Source organism: Pieris napi, chromosome 7 (genome assembly GCF_905475465.1).
Source record: "Pieris napi chromosome 7, ilPieNapi1.2, whole genome shotgun sequence".
Lineage (NCBI taxonomy): Eukaryota > Metazoa > Arthropoda > Insecta > Lepidoptera > Pieridae > Pieris > Pieris napi.
In genome coordinates this window covers 8,399,585-8,415,216 of record NC_062240.1, presented here as the reverse complement: position 1 = coordinate 8,415,216, position 15,632 = coordinate 8,399,585, and the positions used below count along the sequence as shown (strand labels likewise).

General features: G+C 31.9%; 1 protein-coding gene across 2 annotated transcripts in view; it reads left to right on the top strand.

Annotated features, from left to right (window-relative positions):
• The window catches only part of LOC125051214 (homeobox protein aristaless-like), a 56,934-nt gene that overhangs the window by 26,443 nt on the left and 14,859 nt on the right, over nt 1-15,632 (top strand). The window contains exon 1 of one of the 2 annotated variants that reach the window (XM_047651421.1): nt 1,226-1,329. The exons of the other annotated variant lie outside the window; for it this stretch is intronic. The gene's annotated coding sequence lies outside the window, so the exon portion shown is untranslated. Of the gene's footprint in view, nt 1-1,225; nt 1,330-15,632 lie in introns of those variants that run through there. 2 annotated transcript variants of the gene reach the window in all.

Genomic DNA, 15,632 nt, shown 5'->3' with positions numbered 1-15,632 from the left:
TATTTTGCGTGGCGGGAAAAAGTTGGAAGTGTATACCTACTTAAGAAGTGACGTCTGCGCATCTTACGGCCTAGGTATAGCTATAATACCCTTTATTAATGATATAACTTGATAACGATGTTCAATAATTTGAGTTATTTTTGATTTAAAAAGACTAACTTTGTTCCTAATTAATTTATTTATTTTTGAACTTAGCTTTTAAAAGTGATACTATGTATAAAGATATAGCAATGTTGGCCTAGTAGCTTAAAGCATGCGACTTTCATCCTTGGGGTAGATTCGATCTCCGGCTGTTCACCAAAGGACTTTCTAAGTGCTTATTTAATACTCGCTCACGATGAAGGAAAACATCGTGAGGAAACCGGCTTTAGACCGAAAAAGTCGAGGGCGTGTTTCAGGCACAGAAGGTTGATAACCTACTTGCCTATTAGAAATAATTACGAAACAGATGCAAAAAGTTGAGGCCCAGACCTAAAAGGTTGTAACGCCATTGGTATATATTAGGTAGGTATATATAGACTACTAGATACAAGGACAAAGAAAGAGAGGTACCTATGGCTCTTGTATGGTGGGCTGACGAGCTGTTGGACGTTATTGAAGGAAGTTGGTGGAGAAGATTGGGAGAAAAATACTCAAGACAGAGAGAGATGGAGCCAATTGGAGGAGGCCCATACTCTCTAAGAGGTCCTTGAAAAAGAAATGTGATTTCTTTATTTTAAGTGTGTGTATATTTTGCAAATGTTTCAAGGAATAAATGAGGCTTAATTATTATTATTATTACTAGATAGTGGTAATTAGAAAACGTTCAGTAGATGGTGATTCTGTAACTGAGCTCGAATGGTTTCAAGCTCAAACTGATTTCGCCCACCCAATTGCCTAACTAACCAATCACTGCGCTGAGTAAATTGAGTTCACATGTGTATTCAATAATTGGTATTGATTTTTTTTAATATTTCGAATAGGGATTTCATTTGACTTTTTAAGAACGCACTTTGTTTGCACCCGACACTCGCACCACCAATAGTACCTACTAAGGATGTACCTTATTACATTAGCATGTCGGCACATTTAATATTATTGAATAGGACAATTCAATACGGAGGGGAATTCAATTTATAGCGGGCGGGGTTTTAAAGATGTTGAGCTATTGGCTGGTGTGGCACAGGGGCGGAGTCTGGGGCCCATGTTGTATTTGAATTATGGATGAAGCACGCGGCAGTTGCATCTTTAAACCAGTTGTGTTCGCAGCTCGTTCCGTTAATTATTTAATTTATTAAATGTGCTGTATTTGAATATTGGGCGATGAGAGATTTGTTGCTATGAAATAAGGTTAGTTTAGTTTAATATTGATTGTTTACTTTTGTTTAGCTTCTTTCCGAAAGCACACCCACATAAAATAGCTATAAGAAAGCTTTTGCTTACACAACATTAAGCACCAATGTCAAAATCACACTAAAACCCGTAAAGGTGTTTAATTTTGCATTTTAAGTAAACATTGTAAAATTTTTATGTTTTTTAAACTGATTATAAAAGTATCTAAAGATGCCAAATGAGGCCCAGTACCTACCTAATACTAGATAAAGTAAAAAAAACGTTATTGATAATTTCTCTACTTAATTGATAAACAGAACCTAGCAGAACCAAATATTGCTAACAAAAAAGTTTGCAATATGAGAAACAGTTTTAATAAAAGTTGCCTTGTTTCAGTTTGTAGCAAGGTGTTCTCTTATCATTAATTTAATATAATAATAGATTATATATTTATTATAATAATATATATCTTAATATTATTAAGTACAAGACCTTTTGAATATCATGAGTTCAATGGATTATTTTTGTGAGCTAAAGATACAGATTTCATTTTGGTATAGAAAAAGATACCAACAACGGACGAACATACAAAAACAAATTTAACACCAAGCTATTAATTAAGTATTCCAGGATTATAGATTATATATAGTCGATCAAAGTTGATATATATAATGTTTCACTAATCAATTTTATACTGAAGTAGAAAAGTAAAATCAAAAATATTTAAGCAGGTACGAGTAGTATAGATTTAGGTTCATCTAAGTAAATTTTATCAAACAATATTCACAAGTCTATATTTATTTATACCAACTTCAAGCCGACACAAGTAACATAAAAATCGAAATTTAAAAGACAACAGAAATTTTACTCTATAAATAATGACACTAACATATTAAGTGAGCATAATCATCAAAAATGTAACAAAAAGGGCACCAGACAAAAATATGTGACGGAGGCACGCAGACCAAGATAACCCTAAAATGAGGACATAACAAAAACTATACGACGAAATTAAAAGAAACAACGAACAAGCAACTAACACACGCTCTAACGTTTTGTGATAAGCTCGTTGACTTTTTGGAGCCGACGTAATTTGTCGAAGGCGCCGAAGATAAAGAGGATGCGGTCTCGGAGGCCATAGTATGTCTAAGGAATGACAGTTTCGTTGGAGCTCGCTAAGAGACCGCGCAGACGTGCTAAAGTGTCAGCGAAGATGCAAAGATTTTATATGTAGTAGTCTTCACAGTCGATAACCCAAAGACAATAAAGATAAAGCAATAAACTTTTCATATACATGAACACTGATTAGTTAATATCATTATAATGATTTGAATTTGGTAGCCTAGCCGTTAAAGGAAACTAACTATTATTTGGTTCAAAATTCTAACTAGCGAATGACGTCCTTTGTTCACATAATGTGTTAACCATAAGGCTAAACCCGAAGCATTTTAATAATGCGATTTTCTATATCATTTTCAACTAACCAAAAGTCAATTTGGAAATACGTAAAAATTAAAGCGTAATTATAAAACATATTCTTAAAAAAGAAAACCATCGTCCACCATCATCATCATCACATCATCACAGAAACCACCATCAAGAAAAAAGGCGTTGTATTTCTCTAGCTATTGTTATTTAATGGAGCTCAGAATTGTTTAATACACGTAGCCACAAGTGGCTGTAGGCCTGTCTGCGCTGACCCTTAAACACGCAAACTCGCCGTGTTGGCACGCACCGAATCTTTTGGCGACGGCTAATTGTAATGTCATTATCAGGACTACTTTTTCACAATTTGATTATAGGCTGCATATTTCTAATATAGACATGACAATATCTTATTTAATTTTCGATTGTTTGCAGGTAAGCCGCCTACAGACTTCAAACTTATTTTCGGTAAGATAATTTACTTTACCTCTAATGTCTCTACTACGAGACTGTTTCTTTTATAGCGGACATTCATATTGTATAAGAATGATATGACAGGTATTGTTTAATGTACTTTGAAGGATGGCGTAGTAGGTCACTCACAGTTTATTTATATACATAACAAATAATATTTAATTTTACAAGCGGCTAAACAAATAACGTAACTATAAATCGCTAGTAAAACAAAGTAGTATTTTAAAATTCGAATAAGTTCGAAAGCACGTCCGGTGGTCGCGTGGCGACTAATTATACTTAACTACTTATCGTACGGTGACTCTACCGAACCTTTTAGCGATGGAGGGAAATAAATCTTGAAATATCTCCTTTTGTGACGCCAGGCTTCGACGGCGACGCGTCGAGTATTAATTGCGAATACGTCACTACTGCCTCATCATGACCTAAGATACTTAAATATATTAATTCTTATTAATTGTACAATAGTAAGCATTCTGCTTCTACAAGCGACATCTATTATTGAGGCCACATATCAGTATTTCTCTTTTCTTCGTGCTATGGCTTTGTTGGTGTGGTTAAATAAATAAATAAAAGAATTTGTTAATTATAAATAACGATAATCATAAACTTCATCACAATCCACATAGGTTGTGGTCACAGGGTGCTAAATAGATTTAGTTTTTTTTGAGTTTTTAAAGTAAAATCTTGTCAAGTTACGCGCCCAGGCTATATATGCATGTAGTTTATGAATATAATTAGATATTTCTATGAAGAATGTGGGATTAGTCATCACTGACAACATTGAAACGATAACAATAATAAAAAAAATTTAAATAGAACACTAAAATAAATTTTAAAAGTTTGGTCCCTTAAGCGTACCAGCGTACCACGCTGGCATTTCCTCACCATATTGCAAATTCGTTGAGCGAGGAAAGCACCAGCTCTGGAGTCACTGATAATATCTGAAACGATTAAATATAAATATCAATATCAATATTTGAATCCTTTTGGTTATTGTCACGAAATTCATGTTAAACTTTGTGTTACCATACTGTGGTGGAGCATGTGTTTACCATACTAAAATAACTTGCTTTATGCTAAAAATTCCGCGCATGTTTTAATATATTTGACAAAAATTTACATTCATCACAAGTTAATGTATAATAATACTAAAATTGTATCGTCACATTCTTTGAAAATTAAAGACAAAATGAATAACAGCGTAATACAAACGTGGTAACATACTCAAAAAGAAAATATAATTGGAAATGGGCTGGTCACACTACGTGTTTTTCGGTAACAGATGGGTCAAAAAGGTCAAAACTTGGAATGGCCCAGTCGGCAGAAAGAGAGGACGCCCATCTGGAAAGATGAAAGAAAATAGATAACGGGGAAAGATTAGAAAATAGTAGCGAAGATGAGAGATAAATGGAAGAATTTGGAGGATGCCTTCACTCCTTCGGAGGTCGTATACTAGTATCAAATATACATAAACTTCAAGTAGTTTAAATTTATATTTATATATTATATATTTTATTTATTATATACATATTCTTTAAAAACTCTTGCCTTAAATTATATCTTATAGTGGAATTATGGTCGAAAGCCTCTAAAATAAAGAACAGTGCAACTAAACTCCAAAATAGTTAACGGTAGTTTAAAAAAGCGTAAAACTGTAAGATAGTTAGCTGCCAAAGTATTTGAGATATTAGTTCCATCTGACAAAACAACACCAATCTATCAATCCCATTATCTCTTAATTTGCAACTATGAGTACCGCTGTTAAAAATAATATTTCACATCCGTTTTAATACTAACAAATAGGTAATCTGACATCTGGGGAAATCCCATTACAAATTACATTTAATTCTAGCTATTACAATAATAACTTCTATAAGGCACGAAGACACTAAATTGTTTAATTAAAACCACAGAATGACATTGAACATAATATAATTAAAGATCAAAGTATACTTTGCAATAATGTTTACCTTATGCAATTAATCATTAAATTAAATCATTTCAAGGAAGGCTCTATAAGAAATAAGCAAAAACCGATTGACGATCACAAACGAACGTTGGCATTGTTCACAGATTTTTAAATCGTCCGTAATTAAATGGAATTCGTTTTTTATTGAGATATTTCGCGTTGTATAAATTCTATTCGAAAGGAGTCGATGTATCGAAAAACAGCCTGCCACCCGGTCCGATGGTCTCAATACTAAAAGGGCCTTGAAATTTAATGTGTAGGAAATGTCAATAGTAAACGTCCGAGTTACGACGTTCTTGATTAGAATCGAGACACGAAACAAAAACCGGCAGAAATTATGATATTCCGCGAAGAATTTATTATCGTTCGATGTGGATTAATATATTATACGATAGGTTTAATTAATGTCGTTTTTATAATTTTATATGAAACCTTTATATATTGTTTTTTTTAAGTTATCGTGTACCTATTACTTACAAGGCCTTAGGGTAAGATTCATAGTCGAATTATAGCACTCAATATTATCGCTGTTTGACAAAACCATGATTGATTTGACATAATTGGTATGTCAAATCAAATTTGTTTTTGTGTCAAAAATGTGTGTATGGTACACATTTAACGCTTAGTTTCATTTCTAAATAAGTAACCTTAGAGGTCAAAGACCTTTCACAATCAACATACCATACTATGTTACTATATTTATTCAATTATTTAAAAAACGAATTTATAAAAATAGTGCTAATATTTAAATAGACACCTACTTATCGAAAAAATATAATTTTAAGATAATGGTCAGTTTATCTCTTTCGGTTACTCTGTGATGAACAGATATAGATCCGTCAAAACTTTGACTTTGATATTTGACTTTTATTAATAATTAATTAATTATGTGCTGTGAACTATTTATAAAGTCAAATAACTATTTTAATAAATGTTTTGTCCTTCACCTTCATGTCAAATTACAAAAAAATAAACGTGACGAAACATTTTTTTAAACTACAATATACTACAACAATTTTCTACAGTAAGGTACGGTAAGCAAAAAAATAAAGTACAAATTACAGAATTTAACTTAATAATTAATTACTAAATTTATTTTAGTTTTCTATTTATCCATTAATTATTACTTATTTATAACTTATCCACCCAATACGGATACCTAACAACTTAACTGATGACAACGTTTTTCATTACCAATATCAAATATTTATTCCCAAAAAACTTACATTTACATTTATGATCAATACTTGAATTTTAACTTTAGAATTAAGCCATATCCATTTCAAATAACTCTTAAAGTTTTCAAAAAATAATACTTGTGCAGAAATGCAAGTTATTTTTACACTACAATAGGGGTTAAATTGGGTTAAAAGATGCATTTTAACACGTTCAAGTATTCTCTACAGAAGGCAGATGTCGAGTTCCTTGTTCGTTCAATGGGATGGCACGTTGATTGCAGTCTTAGTTTAATTAAATAAACTACTTCGCGGTACTGCCTTAAAAAGTCTAGGAGATGGTGACACATTTGCTTGTTTAAACATAATATAGCACGTCTAAAAGCTAGTCTCACACGAAGGGCTAATCACGTATTTGATAAATATTAATGCAAACGCATAAATATATGGGGCTGACTCTGCTTCTCAATTGGTTACAGAATAAAAAGCAACTATTAGAGAAGAAATTACCCGTTCTTGTGCTAGTACCTACCCAAGAATTACAACAAATCTGTAATTTACATTTAGCAAAAAGCACAAAACAGGACCGTTTTCCGAAGTTTCTGCTCGACCAGTCCAAGGCCCGATGGGCTGTATTCACTCGATGCTGATAAGGTTATAGTGCTACTTTATAAATAGACATTTGAGACGTGATCAATATTCACTGTCTATAATATAAATTATGAGCACAATTTTTTATAATTTGATATTTAAAAATGAGGTTAAAAATGTTCGTCAGCTCTTATAGTACACACATAGTGTCAGGTTTAAGGCCATGAGCACACTGCACCGAGCCTGAGGCTAGAATAGCAATAAGGCTTTAAAATGCAATAAATTACGGAGTCAGACAACAAGATTACAATAAATTATCTGCAAACCCGAAATACTGATGTGATATTTCAATTCAAATATTCAAATTACTCATTCTTTACTTCAAATAAAATTCTTAATATGTTGATTGGGCAAGTGTAACATATAGTGAAGTTTCTCTATGAGGGTTTATTTGGTATTTCTTGTATGAGACAACTTTAGTACAAAATTAGGTTTAAAATGATTAAGCAACTGCAATTAAATAGATACTTTTAATTATATCTCATACTGAAATCCCGAAACAAGAAATTTTCATCGTTCCCGTATGCCACTTCCCGCTACTAGGTTTCAGTTGCCGCATGACCTCCCCCATCCTAATCCAGCTAAGAAAAGTTTATCTGCTCTCCGAAAATTTGGATACAGACACCAAAACGAAATTCCAGAAAGAAGCTCTTACGCATGTCGCTATTGGACGGATCTTTATTTTATTTTTTGGGAGGACATAACACGAGGGAAGACTAACTGAAGAAGATTAACTCTTGGCAGTTTTCATATAAAACGAAGGTTCAAATTTAAATATAGAGAATTTATCGATTACCTACTTAGTATCATCATTAACTATTAATTAAAAGATATGCAACTATCATTCAAAGATAAACGTCAATTCTATTTTTGCTCTATGGAACGTGAAATATGTACTTGTTTTAATTAAGTTTAATAATTGGAACTTAAATTCCACTAAGTATAAGAATTTTTTTAAATATGTAACCTGGTACCCGCGTATAAAATACTGTTAACGCGGATTAATTATAATTTAAGACAAATTTTAACGGACATTAACTAAAGGAGGTTATATATCATATACATATATAATATACATACCTATAGCTGTCCTTTGAAACCACAAAGTTTTCTTTAGCCTGAATTAAAAATTCTACGTCTGATAGATACAATAAGCCCGTAAAGATTAAGTACCAATGCGATATCATTAATCGCGCAATAAATGCTCCATAAACGCGAAATCAGTATCAGCCATAACCACACGTCAGCAATAAAACAGCGCCCTTACTCTGTAAATTCCAATACCAACGTTCTACAAGTTCGATACAACTCAATATGCGTAGCGTTGATCTCGCAACCTTGGGATCGCGGATCAAAAACCCATTATGTTGTGAAAAAGCGTGGGTTGCTCTATAGACGAAAAATATGGCACAGAGCGCCCTACGCTTTTTCACAATAATACCAGTATTTTTTGTTCATTACCATTTTCAGCCTAAATTAGGAATTATTTTTCACTTTTTAGTTTGATGTGCTTTAAAAGCGTGTTTTTTAGTTTTTTTAAACTATTATTTATTTTTTAGTTAAATTTTTATATTTTTTTTTCGGATTATTGCATTGTCGATCTGTCCGTTTAAAGTGGGTCAAAATCGAGTCCGAAGGAGTCGGTTACATACATACATACACACATACAGGTGAAGCTAATATAAAGCGTGTAAAATCGGGAATATTTTGGAAAGTAATTTGCTAGAAAGGTAAGGTAAAGGTAATTCATAAAATTTTCACTCTGGCTTGTTTTTTGAATTAAATTATTTTTATTAAAGTCATAATAATTAACTGCATTTTGTGTAATATAGCGAATTGTTCTAGTAGTTAACATCGGGAATGCGCTGGAGTATGAGAGAGACGCAAACATACCTAGTCCTTTTTTTCAACGCCCTTAGAATTTAAAATCTCAGTTTACCAAAAGTTTGAGTTAGGCCCTTGTAATAACTAAGGGAGCTGTGGAATATTTCACAGTGTGAAATACGTTAATACAAAAAACTTAATTTTTGACGTAAAATGTCATGAAAACAACTACTTATATCCATTCTAAATTTAATTATTTACTCTATCTAGCTTGACTTACCGATAAAACGTTTATTTTCTTATATAAAAGTAATCTAAATAATTTTTGAAGTTATACTTCTTTAGGTGCGTTATGAAAAATTGATGAGAGTGAAATTTTTCGATGCGCGCGCACCGTGACTCAAAATTAACAGAATGAAGTTGTTGCCCATGGAAAATGCTACGGCATTGGACATAATTTAAAAACAACATTCAAATAACAACAGAATTTATGTTACACTTAATGTAAGAGAAATATAATAAATATTGATTTATTTAATTTTTCAAATGTAAACTGAACTTTATTGACTATAATGACCTTTTCCAGTCTTTGATCATTTAATTGTAATTAATTATTTGCATGCAATCAAAAACTATTTTTAATAATGCCAAAGAAGTTTCTTCTTACGCGCGTACATAAGTACACGCACCCTTTTTATTTAACTTTAATTCCACACAAGCGTTTTTTCTAGCGCATTAAGTCTTAAGGCCGATTTACATTATCTTAGTGTTTAGGAGAGTGCTTTAGGATAGTACTTTAGTTGAAACATGTAAACGCTACTTGCTTTAGTAAACGCTACGCTAAAGAACTTGCCTTTCAAGTTGTACTAAAGCACTCTCCTAAACACTAATATAATGTAAATCGGCCATTAGATGTTTTTTATTTGAGTGTAGTCTTAGTCCCGTTTAGTTAGTCCTTGATAACTTCAAGGTAAGCAAACTAAAAGGGTTGGTTTAGTATATCCATATCTTATCAGTGTAACAGGCTACATTACCAATTTAACATAAGCAATTAGTTTGTACGTTGAACGTTAATTTAATCAGTTCTCCTTGTAACATTCATCTCTAATCGTTGTAATATAATAAACAGTTTTAAAGAATAATGTAAATATACTGCAAACAATTCCCAAAAAATTATACTAAAGAGAAATACAGATAACGTATCCACAGAATAACGCAACATTATTTTACGTGTTGGTTCTAACCTAGCAATGCTTATTTGACAAATGAGGTTCTGTTAGATATTTTATTATCCAATATCGATATTTGGCATATTAAAATATTTACTAATCTGTGGCGATCGCTAAATCGCAACAGACGCAACAGCGCGGTGTTCTGAGTTTTGGCGCCAATAGTATGTTTTGTTACACTGAACACACAACAATACAACAGTGAACTGGCAAAAGATAACAAAAGATAATTTTTACGCGTCATTATAGATGGGGTGACGGAAAATGGAGAATCTTAATATAAAACCTATTTGGACTTTATATATAAATAAAAAATGTATGCATTCGGAAAATGGTTCTATCAAAATGTATAAGATTAACTAGTTTCATATACGACTGCGTATTAAAACATTAAATAGACGGCTTGGTATTTGAACAGACTCGTGCTGTCTCCTCATTAAACAAGTTTTTTATTACTATCAACGAACAAAGGTCTAACACGTAGTAGAAAAATTCACCCCTAGCCTTTACTTTCACTGAGTCCACAAGTACGCATTACAACACGATGCGGGCGATAATTGCTGACACAACACGCCCGCAAACGCACCTTACGAGTAGTTACATTGCGGAAACAGCAGGCTTACCCCGTTATTTCAATATCATTTCGATTTCAATGTTATAGTTTCTCTTCTTTCGTGGTACATGCATATGGATCAATTTTAAAGCAGTGTTAATCAGTGGCTAAATTTACGATCCAAAAATCGATGACGTATGTCAGACTTGCACTTTGCGACAGGTGTGACCCACTAACGACGAGTGAATTTATATAGTAATGGTCACGTGGCACAGCGTGAGCTAATGTAGCGTATGTCGCCTGTCGTAAAGAGTTTTTGTCTCACTTTTCAGGCCCATGGAAGACTGCTTACTACTAGCCTAAAATATATAAAGATATTCAAAAACGTGTCTATCACATGTGTTATTGGTTTCAGGGTGCATAAATACAATTTTGCATAATCAGAGCGTGGGTTTTCTTTGTAAAATAACGTCATACTTATTTGAATCAGCACTTTGGTAGGGTGTTTCAATCAATCTTTGGAAAACGGCTTGAGTTTAGAGTAGACCAGCATTCTAGTATCTAGTTTATATAAAATGTTTGTTTCAGTAGGAATTTTAGTTCACTTTTGTCAGAGTATCGAAATCATGAAAAAAAATATCACGTGACTTGTCAACACCTCACCTCGTACTGTCAGTCCATTCTGATTTTGCGCAATGTATACAATGAACCTAGTTATATAACTGTGCATTTTTAACATTTAAAAAACGAACGGTTTACTAAATTCGTTAATTACATGAATTATTTATTATCAATTATGCAAAAAGTTGAATTATAACAAGTCAATTATAAATGTCTTATAACCTGCTTCTTCTCTACATGTGAATAATCCCATATGATTGAGAATGACCCTAATATATTTACTATACTACGAGTATATGTATATTGTATAAAGACTTTAATCTGTCTTATAATTGCCGAAAACACGAATCTATTTTTTGGTATAAAAAATTAGAACTTAGATAATCCCCGTTTTGACTATTATATTACGAAAAGAGTCGCTTACTTACCGTATATACCACAGACGAGATAAAATCTACAGTAATCTGATAACAAGCCGACACTTGTAGTGTTTCTAACAAGAAAAACGTTCAAGTTTAATCACATCTTCCTCAATCAACTTGATCGGTTTTTGCATCAATAATGAACCGTTATGAAAATGACACCTATTTTTCTTGTCAGCGTAACAATTACGAGTCGTGGGAGTATTATACAATGTACCTATTTAAAATTGCTAATATCGATCGTATGTGTGTAGTTTGTGTAATTGTTCATTAGCACGAAACCGGAACGTAGGTTAATGTGAAACCGTTATATTAGGGCTGTGAATGCGAATATTGGAAAATTTACACCCGAACAAAACATGAACTTTATAAAAAAACCTTTTTTAGACATACGAAAGCGTAAATTAATGAATTTAGTTATCTGTGCATTCCCTTTCAATACATTTAGTCAATCAATATCTGGTGGCACTAGCAACCCTAAATTCGGCTGTCACTGATATTTGACACATCAACTCCACAGAGTAGCTTTGTATAAATGGAAAGTCAACACGAGGTCTAGTTGTCTATAACATTTTTTATATTATTTTTTGTTTATTATCTGATCCTATAGGTAAATAATAATGCAAGTCCTTCGTTTTTTTATTTGTATTTTGTATAGACGTAGTTCAATAAACCTGTGTCTGGTTTAAGTTTTCTCTGTATTAAATATATTACGCCCTCGATTACATTATCCTTATATGGATTGTCATGTAAATTCATGTTTTGCAATAATTAAATAACGACTAATTAGCTTTTATGAATATATTTTTTGCTCACATGCGTCACCCCTAGTTATGGAGTTGTAGGAATTAATTATTACAATTAATGTTTCTTCAATGGGATGAGCTTTTATAGATCTATGACACGTAAATGTCTACGCCATTCCCTGTTATAAATGATATGCGGGAAACAATGAAGACTACTAATCAATTTTTCGTAAAGGACTTGTTACCTTTATTATTGTGCCACATACAAAAATAAACAAGATCTATAAGGGATAGTTTGTTGAGTATTTTGATGCACAAGCTCAGCGAGAATAAAAAGCTAGTTTAAATCTAAGACTAGATGTTTAGTTTCGCATGAGCGACTTAATATTTCGACGCTTGAGCGTGAAGACTCCTTGTCTTACCTTTCATATCTTTATAATTATTGCACATTCAACGTCTAAAACGTATTGCAGTCGGTCTTGACTGCAACATGCGGTCCGTCTATGGCCCGCTTAAGGCGTGATTGTACTACGTTTATGTGTTACCCTGATATACACATTTAAGAAATCAAAGAAAATAAAAATAATAAGTCAATATAACTGCTTATTTATGACGTTGAATAGTGTTTCCGTAAACGCATACAGCGGAAAGCGCGTACGCATTAAATTTAAAATTTATTGCCATATTGTTCTCATGTATATGTATTAGTAGATTAATTTTCATTAAATATGTAGGTATTTATTTAACTCTATTTGTACTGCAATTTTAAAATCTTTTAAACTAATTTATTAATGCTGTATTTGACGTGCCTCTTTCATGGAATTTTAAGAAATACTCTTGAAAATAAATCGCGGTGGTAGAATTCTGAAGCCGTATTGGTTAAAAGTACTAAGGATTATGAGGTTCAACTTAGTTTGAGTAACATCCATATTTATAGTAAGAGACAATCAAATGCATTATTCAATTAATAGAAGTATTTAATGATGGAAATAAAAAGACAACACACAAAGCCTAACGGAGATCAGTTTTTACTGAGAACTATTAACAATTAACACGCCATATTGTATCGAATTTTAATGTTAATGTTAATTAAATATATCTCGAATAACTGTATATTTATTTGTGCAGTTTTTATTGCCTGTAATGTATAGCACCTTTTTCCACTCGCAAAAAATCTCAATAGTTTCAACATTAAATTTGTCCCAACAAGCAACTTGGCTTTTGTCATATATATATGTACATATCTGTCACTTGGACAAATTACTTTCGTAAATTATTTAAAGACTTTAAATAGGAAAATTGTCAACTAAAAAACTTCCAAAATATAAATTTAATTTAACTTTAATATATTACTAATTAAACTATCAGTGTCATGTCAGACAGTGGCATGTGCCTAGAAAAGTGTAACGCCATTTTGAATTCGGCTATTGGCCAGATTTATTTGTACTTATTGGAAACCCACTTAATGACAACATGCAGAACATCTTCCATTTAGTGAAGTAGGACGTGGAAATTGAGTGAATTGTCAATATTTAGAATTGTATTACTGAGTATGTGTTGTATTCAAAAATAAAAAGATTGTTTAATATTGGCACTGAAGAAATTAAAAGTCAATTCGATAGGTTGAAATGAAAAATATTAACCTGATTGCTTTTCTACGAATTAAAACCGTTAGAATGCAAGGTTAACAAACGTACGTTTTAATAAATTCGTTGAAATTCGATCAATACATACGTAATATATGATAAGATCGCCACCGTGTTATTATGCGCCATTCATTGAAAAATCAATTTAAACGTTAATTCACTAAACAAATTAAAATGCATTGCATTGTTTTCAAATGTGCCTGTAATAAAGGATTTTTGTAACTGCTATTAGACTCATTCGTGTATAAAATTAATCTTATTCATGTTTTATTCATTTATATAACATTTAATCCGAGGTCCTTTTTGATTGCAGTGTGGGACTTGCTATTAAACTTTTAAATGGAAATGATTTGATCTACCTCAAACTACAATTAATAAAAGAATTTTGTGAAATCGAAACGTAAAACATTTAGGTGATTTCTTTGAACTATTTCTTTCTTTTAAGATGTCGTACTATCTTTGTCTTTACTTATACTATTCTTAAAGAACAGGGGCAAACGGGCTCACTTGTATATTGATACTACCGTCCATAGACACTTACATAACCAGAAAGCCGTCTTAGACGTCTTTGACCGCCTTTTAAGAATTCGTACGATCTTTTTTTGTAGGATTCTAAGTCGAATTGGGTTGAAAATATATTTTAAAGTAATTATATGGTTACTGCAAAATATCGTGATGCTATTACAATTTACAATATTGATTCATAGCTATGGAAATTTATATTGGCATCATTACGTTTTATTATGCATTGAATTAATTATAATACTAATGAATATATCAATTTGTAATGGTTGTTATTCGATTTCTAGATATTCCTTTTTTACTTATACCATACGATTTGTATGTTTCAAGTAACTAGAAAGAAAACATTTAAAAAATCGAAGTGCTACAACCTCTTTAGGGCTGGGCCTCACATTACTATATTTTGTGATCATTTATTTTTTCTAAAAAGCAAATAGGTAATGAATTTTCTGTGCACGCCGTCGACTTTTTTGCAGACTTTAAGGCATTCCGGTGTCCTCACGATGTTTTCTTCACCGTACAAGCGAGTGTTAAATCCGCACATAGATATTAAGTAAATTGATGTACATTGTACACGTACCTACGACCTTAGATGTATGAGAGTCGCACTCTGAAGCTACTAGGTCAACAGTGCTCAGTTCGTATTTTGCAAACCATCTTAGATGATTTTTTTTTTCAAATCACGACGAAAAAGAGTGCTAATTTCAATTACACATATCCTATAAATATTTTATTACTTATGGAATATTTTTATGAAAAAACGCTATGATTAGCACAGATTACAAAGACAATATAAATCATAGACTAAGAATATACTTTGGTTTATTGCTTCGCATTTTAATCAATTATGTGCAATAAACTGAGATATATGACATTTAGTATTACGTATAATAACATATTCTGGTAATTGCGTCCAACTTTGTAGTAAGGATTAAGGGTTTAATAAACCATAATATATTCTTTATTGACCATGATTGCAGAACTTACGTAATTCTTGATAAACATTAATATAATTGAAGCTACTTCGAGGTCAAAATTATTAGTAGATTTTATACGCCTAT